Raw genomic sequence first — 13,920 nt, 5'->3', positions numbered from 1 at the left:
AAATATGACCCATTCTACTGCCAATGTTTGTCTATGGAAATTGCATTGCTGTATGTATGCTTGAATTTATGCACCTGTTAGCAATGGGAGAGGCTGAAATAGCCGAAAACCACTAATTAGAAGGGGTGTCCACATGCTTTTGGAAATGTAGTGTGTGATTCAATGTCCTCACACTCACCCCTTTCTGCCTGGTGTCTGCTAATGTCTTGGATGAACTGGGGGCCAAGGGGAGCACATCTTTACACTAATCACATCCAACAGCACATCTTTATGCTAAGCACTGCACCATGTTCCAGCATTGTAGTTTAGTTTTATTCTTTTATTTGTTCTTACTTTTAACATGTCTCACACTGCTCAAAGGTATATGGAGAGGCTTTTTTGTAAATACACACTACCTTTTATGTTGACTTTCCCTTCAGACTTTACAAATAGAGCCTTGTATGGCTGTTTACAGACATGTGCCCCTTATCAGAGCCCCAAAGGAAAATAGGGTCATCAGATGGGTCCAAGTTACTGGTTGTACAACAGTTAGAGGCAACGCACTGTTTACCATACGCTCCTGCTGCCACAAAACTGATAGCTTTATTTATCTGTATGTGTAACACACTGCAACTTGTATCCATCAATGACACCAAATTAATTCATGTACAAACTCTCCACGGTTTTGCTAATGCTATCCAGGTGTCACACCTGGTCGGTGGTGCATCATCAGTGTAGCAAGCACAAAGATTGTCACTGACACTTTGAAACTGGTCCAGAGATTGATCAAGGAGACCACATACCATCTGAATCAAGCTCAGGTGAAGGTCATCCTAGCCAAACAAACCACAGGGTCCTGACCAGCACCTCTACACACTCAGCCCAGAATGCCTACTCCTGATGGGACTGGGTCTACCGAGTGTGCCTCCATTTTATATTTGTAATTAAATTTTTTTCTGTCTTTTATGATAGATATCCACCCACAACCTGAAACCAGGGAAGACAGAACTTCTGTTACTCCTGACAAAGGGGCCCTGGATATATTGACACTGCAGTCATTATCAATGGCTCTGCAGTGTGTCCCTCCGTCTCAACCTTGGGGTTACCCCAAATGACCACCTAAGCTTGCGACACAGCACAGCAACCACACAGCTCTACAGGGGAATCCACCCCTTTCTCACCCAAGATTCTGTACAGTTACCTTTGGAAGCTGTAGTAATCTCTCTTCTGGACTATTGCAGCACCTTGTTAGCCAGTTTATCCACTTGTGCCATCAGGCAACTGCCAATGGTCTATAATGATGCCGCCTGGCTGGTCTTCAAGCTGCTTAATTTCGCACACACACCTTAATTTCACACACTGCCTGCATCCAATTTAAACCACTCACACTGGGATACCCAGCTGTGAATGGTAGTGCCTTCTCCAATCTTCTAGCCAGCTGGCTGTCCCAACTCTTTGAGCTTAAAATTGTAAAATCTCTTGAGCTTAAAATCTCTCCCATAAAATTTGAATGTCCGCCAGTCACCAGTTACGGAAAAGAATGCTTCCTAATGAACAAATATGCCCAAATAGAAAACTAGTTAAGTTGCAGAATATTACGCATTATAAATTTCCACTCAACTAGTTTGCACAAGGGAAGATTTACGTCAATGAGAGAGTATAGCAGCAGCAAAGCTGCTGGGTATTTCAGGTTTTGTCAGACCCTAGTCAGCTAGTACGACAAAATGACAAACACACTGTGAAAAACATCCAACATGTGGGAAACTGCAAAATTGGATAGCAGGGATATAGAATGAATCCTCATTTGGCTTGCCATACAAAAACATTTGTGGCTTAAGTCCCGAAAGCCCATGCCTAATGACGCCCATGCTACAGACACATATCCTTTGCCATTTTTACTGAAAAGTGTATTTAGAAAAGAAGACATCATCTTTTTTGGGGGAATGAGTTAATCAGAGACAAAATGCCAGTTGGCTCTTAAATCCTATAAACTAGCGAAAATCTGTGATAATTCAGAACAAGAGAATTTATATCAGGTCTGAGCTTAGAATTGGAATAAAGTTTTTAAAAAACTAAAACTGCGTAAACCACATATGCTGGTAGGACAAGCTGAATCCCAGCCACAAAATGAAAGAATCAGACGATAGAGACATGTCCTCGTCACTGCCCCCCATGCAGCAGCTTGTGTTTTTATTGTAGGACTAATGAAGGAAGTGAGCAACACTTGGAATGATTACCAATCAAACTCAGCTGTGCGTGTGCAGACCTGCCTGTAGATGAGGCCACTACAGTATATGGTCTTGACGGTCTCAAACACTTTTAGAGCCAGATTTATTAAGGGAACAGTCACTGTGCAAAAACATTCAGTGCACTGCGGATCTCTTGTGGTCACAAATACAGACACATTAATGACCTATTTAGAAAGACTGTTTATATTCATGCAGGTAAATAAATTAAACACCCTCATTTGCAATTTTTCAGCAGGAGAACAGGGTCAAAATACAATATGGCATGCTTACACATCCATATTACAAGGCCATAAGGAATGGGTAGGGGAGAGTTGTTATAAATCTAACAGTTTTTGGATTTTGCTCATTTACTCAGAAAATATTTAGCCTAGCACTATGAAATTTTACTTCAAACAGATTTGACATGTCAGTAGTCATTACCCATTTTGATTACGTGCATAACATAATCAATTCGGATACAATTTAATACAAGGTCCAAGCAATCCAATGTTAAATTCACATGACCTATTCGGTATAATTGTAACAGAGGGGCGGAATAATTCAAACAGGAAATGAAAACACCCTGTAATGTGCATTTTGGCTTGGGCAGCATTGCTTGCTCCCATACCACCCCTCTCAGCTGTACAATTAGCTGCAGTGTGTTCAGCACAATTGGCCCCAGAAGTTTTTCTTATTATTTTCAGGCACCAGCTACACAATCCCAGTTAAGTGTCAACTCTTCAGAGACATGAATTTCTTGCAAACATACATTTTTTTTTAAATTCAGTACGGTCCAAAGAAGACATTTTTCAATTTTTCATGTTAAGTGGGTTGCAGATAAAAAGAAGAATGCACCAGTGGGGACTATCAAAGTTCAGTGTGTACACAGCTAATTAGAAATTTCTACTTGCCACTGGAGAAATATGCAGTTACACCCTATGCAGTATACCTATTTTTGGGAGCCTATTTCACTTCTTTTTGACATTAAATCTTGGGACTCTGTTCAGTGATCTTGAACAGGGTTGATTTTTTGTGCTTTTTGGTCACTTCTGGCCTAGTTCAGATGCTACAAGGACGCTGAAGGTGGCTGAAGAAAAATATTACTGTACAGTATTTACTTTTTTCCATAGTCGTTCAATATTAAATTCCCATGCATTAGTCTTTCAAATATTAAAACTGTTGCTGACTAGTATATATTGCAGTCAGTTTTAAGTAGAGCCAGTAACTGAGATTTACACTTCAAAAATGTCTCACTGGTTATTTCAAATTTGTTTTTGGTTCACAAAATCAAGTGCTAAATCTTTCTCTAGGACTTACTACTTATAATGTTTGCAACTTTGCACTTCAGCCTTTGGGTTTTGTACTAGACAATGATTTCTGTGTAGGTTTGCTGAATAGTTTGTGACAGAGTGATATATTTAACTTAATAATTGTGTGTTCTATTTGGAGTTGTGTGTGTGTTTGTGAGCTTTTATTTACAAGATTGTGTGGTGGGTTTAGGCATTATACTTACATGCTCTTCAGAAAATAAAAATTACATGTTGACATTTTCTCTGAGTAAATACTCTATATGTCAATGTCAAAATATACAGAATATAACCCATAAATATTGGCAAGGCAATCAAAAACAACCAAGATTTATAAGATTACCTGCATGGCATTATCTTTACTGCAGTCAAGAAAAGTTGATGTGCATTTTAGTACTCTTAAAGGAAAAAGAAACAAATTCAAGATACAAAGCATGTTAATACAAAGCATGTTAATGAAATAACATTAGTTTTGTCACTTCCTGTGTTTCTTATGCGCTTTGGTCAATAAATGCTATTTTATGCACATTTTGCTTCTAGAGATGGGACATGAAACAAATTTAGTGGCAACAACACTAGATGAATGGTTCATGTATATCTGAACACATAAAAAACTAATTCTGTATGAAAATTGTATTAATATCCCTGAATATGCAGTTGTGAAATTGGCCCATAAAAATAATAATGTGGTCGCTCAAATGCAAATGGCTCTTTTGCTAGAAGGCTGCAGGTTTCAGTCAAACTCAAAACATTTCAATTGAATTAGCATATATGTGGAATTGCCCCTATCATGAGGTAATGTACATTGCCAAAATGAATTATGTACTGAAAAAGAAAATGGCTATTCTAATTTCGGACAGAAACCTTGTGTGGAATCATAATGTTGAGAGCGAAGTTCATCTGTAGCATAGCTTTGTGAAGCACCAGAACTGACTCTAGAGGGAGTTGGCAGACATTGAGGTGCTAAGAACGAGTCTATTGAAAAAAGTAAACGTATTTAAAACTTAAACTTCATGTTAAATATATTTACTCCAAATATTGATCCCTTTAATTTGGCAACCAGAAACATATAATGCTACAGTATGTACAGAAAGGATAAAAAGCATTACTTGGGTGTAGCCATTGGTCAGAGATGTGGGAGAAAGTGATTTGAAATAAAACTGAAAAGACTACATACACTGTCATACACTGGCACCATGCGATGGTGTATGGATGCTAGTGGCTGGTAGTTCCATAAGGTGATGAAAAATTGGCATCATCTCATCACTACCTGGTACCCGTGGACGGAATGTTACAGCCGTGTATGAAAGGACTTCTCCGACTCTACGGACTCTTAGCTGAAAAGAAGCACGCTGGTGACACCACGTGTTCCGAGGAGAGCTGCGTTTGTCTACACTCTCCCTTATAGGCAGTGGGGTTCACACATGAACATGGCTGCAGGTGCAGAGAGTCGGCCATTACAAAATAGGGTGGGAATTGGACATGCTCAGCCCCATGTTGGGCACCAAATTTATTATTTAAAAAAATAACAAGAAGACTGGTTGTGCAGTGAAAAAAGGACAAATGCTTCCAGGGCTTTAACACAAACCCTAATTTACCACAGCTTTCTTACATTCTATTCCACAGTATCAAAGCTACAAGCTCCAGTAGATAACTGCGATGGCCTCCTCTGGTCACAGAGCTCAGGGGAGGATTGGGGAATTTCGGCAGGTCAATTAGCAGAGCCTTCTCCCTCGACTGGCATATCGCCCCATGCTACCCTCTTCCCAAAGCATTTCAGGCTGTCGTTCGTTTCAACCCGACACAAGCCCTTATGAAAAGTAGGCCCCAGAAGGCCTAGTTTAATCTCACTGATGCCATCTTAATTTGCTTGCATTATCACAAACGTCTGTTTTTTTTTTTTTTTTTATCCAACCAGTGAGCATTTTTCATAACCCCCTAAGCTTCTTGACAGAATGTGATTGCTGCCTTTTTTTGCATTCTGTTTTACAAAGCCTTACTCAAAGCAATATTCTAGTATAATAAAAATCCTTCTATATGTGGGCCAAAGATGTAAGAATATTTTAGTGAAGTCTAAAGATACTCACATACTGATTAGATATTGCTGATTAGAAACATTTAAGCATGAACACAAATCTATATGGAAATATATTTTTTGTTTAGTGTATAGGTGCAGAAAATCATATATGTGTGAAAGACAGCAACACAGGGCCAGTACTGTTTTGGCTTACGCAGTATTACAAAATACCAATGAAAGGACATTGCTGCTGCCAATAAAACTTTATACCTAGGTATTTGTAAGCTTAGACAGGTGAAGAATTAGGGTAAATTGAATTCTCTGCAACACAAATGTGAGACTGGTGTGTTATTGATTGCAATTTTCAAGATAATTGGTCAACTGATGTAGCTCTACATCACTGGTTCGGATGAGGTGCCACATCTGCTGGTTTTTATTGTCATCCAGACCGTAATTGACCAATTAAGGCAGCTGATTACACAGTTAACTCACCTTTTTTGGCTGCTGATTTTCAAATGTAAACAACTGAAATAAAAAAATTTAAAAAAATTGCAAGTTATTGTTAAAATGGCCACTGTACTAGAGATTGGCATCTTGTTACAGGAAGACATTATCAAGTGAATTAATTTTACATAAATTTAACAACTCACAGATCCTTTTCTGTTTTCCGTAGTTCCATTCTGGCAAAAACACAGTTTTCAATCATATGTAGACATTTTTGGTAATTTGATAATGTTAATAATGTTAGTACAGAATACATGTTTTAAGAAATAGAAAGTTCTTGAAATGTCAGAACTGCTAGAATACACATTGACTAGCATTCTGCACAATCTGCTTGTTTGATTGTTCATGTTTTGTGCTTGATGAATTGTACTAACCAAAACCTATTTAAGCTTGTAAATTACATAATTTTCTGACACCTGGAGCTCATGCAAGTGCCTTCCTAATTGTGATTGCCCAAAATAAGACTGTCAATAATAATGGGTGAGTTTTTATGCAGGTTGCGAACAAATATATTTCAAATCCTTCTTTTTTTTTTTTTTTGGAAGTACATTTTGAAGTTTTGAACTATTTATTCTAAAGTCTTAAAATATGGCCTGTAAAATTAAGTCAGCTATTATGAAAGGCTTTCTTTTGTTTATTTTGTAGAGAAATACAAAAGCATTGTGTACAGGGGAGTATTGTTCATATTTAATGACAATTTTCTTTTGTCTTTTTGTGACTGCGCCTGCAGTTGGAAACTGCAGGGGGCCGCACTGTGATTGGCATTTTATGCCAGAAGGGGTACTGCTATTTCAAAACAAAATTAAGCCACAATACTTGACACCCTGAACCCCAGCAGTCATTGGATACATAGCTGTTCTCTGAGGGGTATATTTTAATTTGTGCTGGGTTTCGCTCACCACCATTTTTTTATTTCATTGTATATTTTCCCTGCCTTGCAGGCACTTCCTCATTATTTGCATTTTGATGGCTGCCACTATTAATGAGGAGAGGGACTCAAAGTACATAGCCGGGTGCATGGATTAATGTGTGCTCAAATCCTTATGGGAATAAAGCGTACGCTTGATGTTCATTACTGTAGATGCGTGACATTTGCAGTGCCGAAACCACGTCTAATAATGCAGAATAATAAACATTTAAGAGCGGCAGGCGTACACCTGAGGTCTGTCAACCGCGCTCGCCGGCGATACCCTCGTTTTCTGAAAAGAATAAAGTGTAAAATTAACGTGCCTTTGTTAACTGGAGAAGGCCGGGGCTGGAGACTCAGAAGACAGCCCAGGAATAAAGGGATGATGGGCTCTGTTCAGCTGTAAACACGTCAGTTCGTGTGAAGCATTCCATCTGCTTTCCTTTCCCCTCCAGACTCATTTTTTCTGCGCATCGGTATTGATGTTGCCGAGCGGGGCCAGCTTTCGCAAAGCCCCATTTGCATCACATTGATCGCTCCTTGTACCAGCAAGCTAAAAGAAGAAAAAAAAAATTATTTGGTCTGACCTTTCTGTGGCATGAGGGTATCATTCCTATATTGCCTTGCCTGTTTCAGCTGACACCAGTAGATCATGGACTTCAGTATAAACCCCCCTGCGGTGGTGAACATGGGTTCTTGCTCTCGTGGGTGGTGCACTAAACATCACTTCTAATCGCCGCGGCTGTATAATGGGGCAATTGATGCACACACAAAAAAAAAAAACACATCTCTGCATGTCTATGTGCAATCCATGACGTTACACCCCTCCAAGACCATTAGAATGCGACAAGCTATTTACCATGACTGAAACAACCTGTTTTCTTAAATACCCCTGACCCTGAAATAGCGGCTCGTTTTATTTTTGCTGATGGAGTCGGCTTTGGCCCTCCGCGAGCGGTTGGGGACGAAGTTGGACGCAGTCAGACTCGCGCGCATGCTGAGTGATTAACTAAACCTTGAGGCTGACAGCTCTCCAACTCTCTGTGGATGGAGGAGTTAGACTAATGCACATTTCTGTTTAACAAGGTTGGTGGAGAATGAGGGGAGGGAAAAGCTTACGGCCCGGATTCCCACAAGAGAAAGCCGGGAAGAATGAACCCCGAGACTGCCACTATAAAGGAAACTGCACGCCGCTGAGAGGAGAAACAGAATTTATGGATCCTAGAAAAAAAAATTGTTTTTATGATGTACTTCTTTTAAATATATGTGATTAATTTTTGTTTGCTGCAACATTGTCACCGTGTGCAGTAACTCAGGACTGGGCCAGAGAGCTAGAAAGAGGATTAAGAAGTTTCCTGCTGTAATGTTGACTGTAATGCTGTTCCTTGAGAGCCGCTACGAAAAGGCATAAAGCCATGTTAGGTTTGCTTACTATGTTTTGTCATGTACTTTGAGCTACATTTTAATATATGAAAGGCGCTACATAAATAAAGCTATTATTATTATTATTATTATTATTATTATTATTATTATTATTATTAGGTCGGAGTCAAAGCTCCACAATTCAGATCCACAAAAAAGCTGCCCTGCTCTGTATCCGTCTATTCTCATTCTCCACTGTTTAACAGCCACGGTTAAATCATTCTAATAAATGCTGGGACTGGAGCCACAGATAGATTTTTTAAGAACCCTCCATTATCACCTCCCCAGTGAAACATTCCCCTGATGACTCTAAATAATAGAAGCTTAACAACAGAATACTTCATTACCTAATCCCTTGCTACACCTCCGTGCCTTAACATCATAATATATTCATTAGGATTTCATAAGAAATGCCGGTAGAGCAGATACAGTGCCAGGTGATTCCAATAACCAACTAAACTGATGTGCAGATGATTCAGTAAGCAAATGAAGAACACCAATTTGGACTCAAAATTTTAAGTTTTTTATTTATTCACAAACATGGTTTGGTGAGTTGATCTGTCGCCAAAATAAACATACCAAACTGTGTTTATGAAGAAAATACCAAATTTTACCAATTTACCCATTTTATTGTGAGCCAAACCTGAAGAAAATTATTAACTAAATTTAAGTCTCAGTGGTTGGATATTTGAGAACTGTTCAATTGTTGTTTGAGGGGAGGTAATTCTCAAGCTATAGCAGACTAAAGTTAATTATTTATTATTGGTACAGAAACACTCTTGCCAATATATTTCTGTCACCAAGTATTTGTGGTTCACAGCTGTCAAGAGACAACCAGCAAAGGCTCAGAATCAATCAAAATTTGGAGGAAAAATATGTCAGCTGAGCAGAACCCAACATACATAATAGATCAACATTGTAAACTATACACTGTATGCTTGACAAATTGCTTTATTTACAATGCTTCTGTTAAAACAAGCTTTTAATTGGTTTCTGACGATATTGGACAACAAATCCGTTGAAAATCAAGATGCCTGAGAAAAAGTCTGGAAAGTAAGAAGAAATCTGTGGAAAGATTATTCATCCTCAATCATTCTTTCCATTTCACACAAATACAAGCGTGCAAGTGCATGCACACACACACACACACACACACACACACTCATTACTTGGCACAGGATTGTGGCTCAAACACACACCCTTACACACACACACATACACCATAGTACTGTGCTTTATCTGTAGTCCTATCACATTTGTACATGTTTTCACTGTTCTGTGCTTTTCTATACTCTCCCCACTTGGGAGGAGGTCTGTTCTTATTAAGTTCTGCTATGAAACATTTAGCTATGACAGATCCCTTCCCAAGAGACTGTGCATGTTAACAATGAATATTTCAAAATTGGAAATGAGTTATTGGTTATGGCAAGAAAGAGTAAAGAGATGCTCTATTCACTCAAAATATGGCATGTCCTGCCATATGTTGTTTCATATTTACAGTGTCCTCACTAAAAGTATGGGAACAGGAAAGGGACACATTGTTGCCTTATACTTAATATGCTTAAGGCATTTGGATTTGAGATAAAAAGATGAATATGAAGCATAAGAGCAGACAACCAGATTTTATTTAATGGTCCTTTGTAACTGGTAATAACAAATAAGGACAATGATATTTGAAAACTTCAAAACAAGAAACCACAGGTCAACAAATATGAGGCTGTTCTGTTACGACCTCGGAGAGAGAGAAAGTGAGAGAGAGAAAATTACAAAGCAAGGATCTGTGTATTTGTATATTGCCACCTGACACATTGTTTTTCTCATGACCACCAATTCTGTGTGACATCAAGTCTTATTAGAGAACAAGTAATTACAGGAAAGCTAGTGTCAACAACAGCAAAATGTAACAGATCAAATGCAAAAGCTACTGAGAAAAGAAATAAGAAAAGTTGATTGGGAAAAGTAGATGTTTATTGGGAAAGTACCCTTCTAACTTTCTTTCTTATTCATCTCACTCGAAAAATAATGCATCAAATAAACTGTAAACTTGCTCCACAATCGAAAGAGACATGAAGGACATTGTTTAATGGATATTAGCACATCAAGCAAACAGATATCAAGAATGACACGCAAGGCTTGACATGACACATCCAATTATTTCTCCAGAATGGGGGGAAAATTGCAGCATAGCTGTCTGTCAAGCAGTGGAACAACTCAGGCGTGGGCTTTGAAGAACCATCTCCTTTTCTCAAAGGAAGCCTTAAATTAATGATTATAATCTTGACATCTGTACAAGTTCCAATAGGCAGACAATCAATGTTTTTCACTTTGCATTTCCAATCTCCAGTCAGGCAAGGTACAGTATCTGGCCTCAGAGTCTGTGTTCAGTGTTTCAGAGCACCATTTTTGGCTGTTTATCGCTTTAATTGTTGTGAAGGCCTAATGCAGTGCAGAACAGACGTAGAGGTGCATATATTGAATACATGAGTCTGAATGCTTTGAAAAAAAGCAGAGCTGCTTTTTTTTTCCTGCCTGGGGTCCCAGTTGCCTTTCTTTGCATCCCGCACAAACGCGCAGTATGCATAAATTGTTTACACGCATTTCGGCGCAGCCCCCATGCCTCTAAATCTCTAAACACCATAAACCAACACAATACAAGGGGATCTGATGCGGGAGCTCAAAGCCACATCCTCTGCCTGCTGGCTTTTCCTGGCTGCTTCCTCCCAGCGTCTCCACACATCACAAATAATAGCCTGCTAATCGGAAGCGAGGGAGCACTCTCTGACTGATCTTCTGAGAGGTGGAGAGTCCTTGAAAAGCTATCGTCATTAGAGGAGCCGCGTTGGTGTGTAACAGCTACTGATCCTCGGGGGGCGAAGAGGCTGAGCTAATATAAATAATCTCATCCCCGCTATGTTTCCCCTGCCATCGATCCCAATATAGTTAGCCCTGCAAAAGTTGCTCTTTTTTTTACTGACAAACAATGAAGTCTCCAGCTATTGACACTGAAATATGTGGAATGCCCCACTGCATTTGATACAATGGATTCAGTGATTCGGATGTAATTGAATCCTGACAGAAAGAAAACAAAGTTTCGATAGTGAAAGTTTAATCACGTTATTTCCGTTAAAATCCGGACATGGAAACTTTTTGCTTTAGAATTTATCGAAGTAGTTCATGGATCAAAACCATATGAGAGCTGCTCTTTTTTAGTACGCACTTTCTCTCTGTCTGTCTGGAATGAAACAGTTCAATGCATCTCTCTCTTGGAGCTGAGATGAACCAATAAATCTCAATACAGAAGGATTTAATACATTTTTTATTTTTGATTCCAATATCAATCCTCAGACTTTCGATATTAAAGTTATTGAACAATGATCTTTGCTGCTAAAACCACTGGAAAATGTTGCCGTGGGGATGCCAAACATACTCCATTGCTTTATTAGCCCTTAGAGTCCAGGTAAAAGAAATAAATGCTCATTTTGATTGTACTGCTGTAGCCTGCCCCCCCCCCCCCCAATAAAATGAGGTCACTCTGGACTGAGGTCTGTTTGAGCAGAAATCAGTAATGAAAAATATATTTATAATACAGTTTAGTTTAGCTACACAATACAGACAACATATCAGGAAACACGGCAAATCAAAAAGTTGTGTATCATTGCAATGCTGTAATTGTGTATCAGGTACAATATAAGAGGCAATTGCATTCTCATTCATAAAACCAGACAGACATCCATACACAAATGTGATGCAGTGATGGTTTTAAGGTGGACTTTTAATCAGGTTGGAATAACTGGCATCCTGTTTTCCTTTCAGAAAGCGTCCATGGAAAATGTAAGACTTGTGTGACCTTTTTTTCACGGACAGAAATTCCTACACCTGCAAAAGCACAGATAAAGCAGCAAGTCTCTAATTAATCTAACAAAAAATGCACATTACTTCAGGCACATATTCTCATTAGACTCTCATTGGTGTTCAGGTGTTTTAAGCTCTTTAACATATATTCTTTTCTTTTTTTCAAGGCATTATGAGTACATTATCTCTCTGTGATCAATGTAATTCGTAGTCAACAGACCTGTTTGTGCTATCATATTATATATGATAATGGTGCATGTGGGCTTGACAGATATGAAGGTCAATATTAGTGCAAATGCGGTTAGTAATTTCTAGCATGTGTTTTGTTTTGATAAATGGGCCCACTTTTCTTTGAGGTATCCGCAGAGTTGTCGTGTCCCTGCTGTTAAGCAGATTACATCCTAAGGATCCACTTACAACAAAAATGTGCCTCTTCACTTATGAATGCCAACAGTCTCAATGGCTTGTCACAGATATTTTGTCAAAGACGTTTTTTAGTCTACGTTTCCCATCCTTACTTGACACAGGACTGGGGCTCTAACACACACACACACACACACACATACACCTATGCACCCCTGCATGCCCTGACAAACTGAGAGAATACCATATATAATACGAGAGATTGCTTCCAGCCGGTTCCAAGAGCAGAATGTAATGCCTATCAACTATTTCAATTTACCATTGAAAGGCATAGCCATTGGCAGTACATTTAATATAATCCCTATGAAGAAAAGATTATAAATAATTTACCACATTCAGCTATATTATTTTCAACATACTGGGCATGTGGAACATGTGAATAGTATTAAATCATGTCCACAATAAGTCAGCTCATTCTAATTAATAAACTTAAGCCTCCCCCCACCCACTCCTGATCCCTCTTTCATTATTTATCTGTGTTTTATGCCTGTCTATCAGTTGAAACATTTGTCCAACTTTGTTTGCTAACAAAGTACAGTATAATGTCTTTGAATGTGGTTGCAATTAACATGAGCTGAGCTCACAAAGGTTCCAGGGACATAAATCAGCCAAGGACGCACGCACAAATGACTAATAAATTGTGGCTGGCCCCATTGCTATTAGTTTTACTCTGTTCCTTTCATGATTCTTAATTGGGTTATAAATTAGTTTAAGTGCACACCTCCAGGCAACATGAATAATAACTGTTAATGTGACTATATTGTGCACTTTTGTGAAATGGGATCAAAAGGGTGTGAATGATTGCAGAGTCCCTTAGGACAGTTAGCCTCTGTTTATATTTTGTGTTTTAAGCAGCACAGTGAGATTCTCTCCTGAGATCGCTGTGAAAAGGATGCATCGGAAGTGACCGTGGAATTCTTGCATGTGCACCTGCTGATAGCAGCCATGATTAATGTGGCTTCATACACTTGGTTTGCCTTAAAGTCGCACACCCCTACCACTGCCTCTCACAGTTTGTCTATGTCTGCCATTGCCTGTCTACACCACTGTTGGCTTGTCTGTCATAAACAGACTGCCCCATAACTGTCCTTCTGTCTCTCCCAGTCTGTCCTTCCTACAACAGACTGCTTCTCCCACCACTGACTGTTTTTTGCTAATGTCTGTACTGTATTTTTTTTTCGTGACTTTCTGTTCTTAAATCTGTCTTTTTGTTCCCCTCACTTTCTATCTGGACATTAGTGCAAAATCCAGATTGACATTGGCATAGCTATCAAGTTTTAA

This window comes from Anguilla rostrata, chromosome 6 (assembly GCF_018555375.3).
Source record: "Anguilla rostrata isolate EN2019 chromosome 6, ASM1855537v3, whole genome shotgun sequence".
NCBI classification, from domain to species: Eukaryota; Metazoa; Chordata; class Actinopteri; order Anguilliformes; family Anguillidae; genus Anguilla; species Anguilla rostrata.
Note: the sequence above shows the minus strand (reverse complement) of the source record.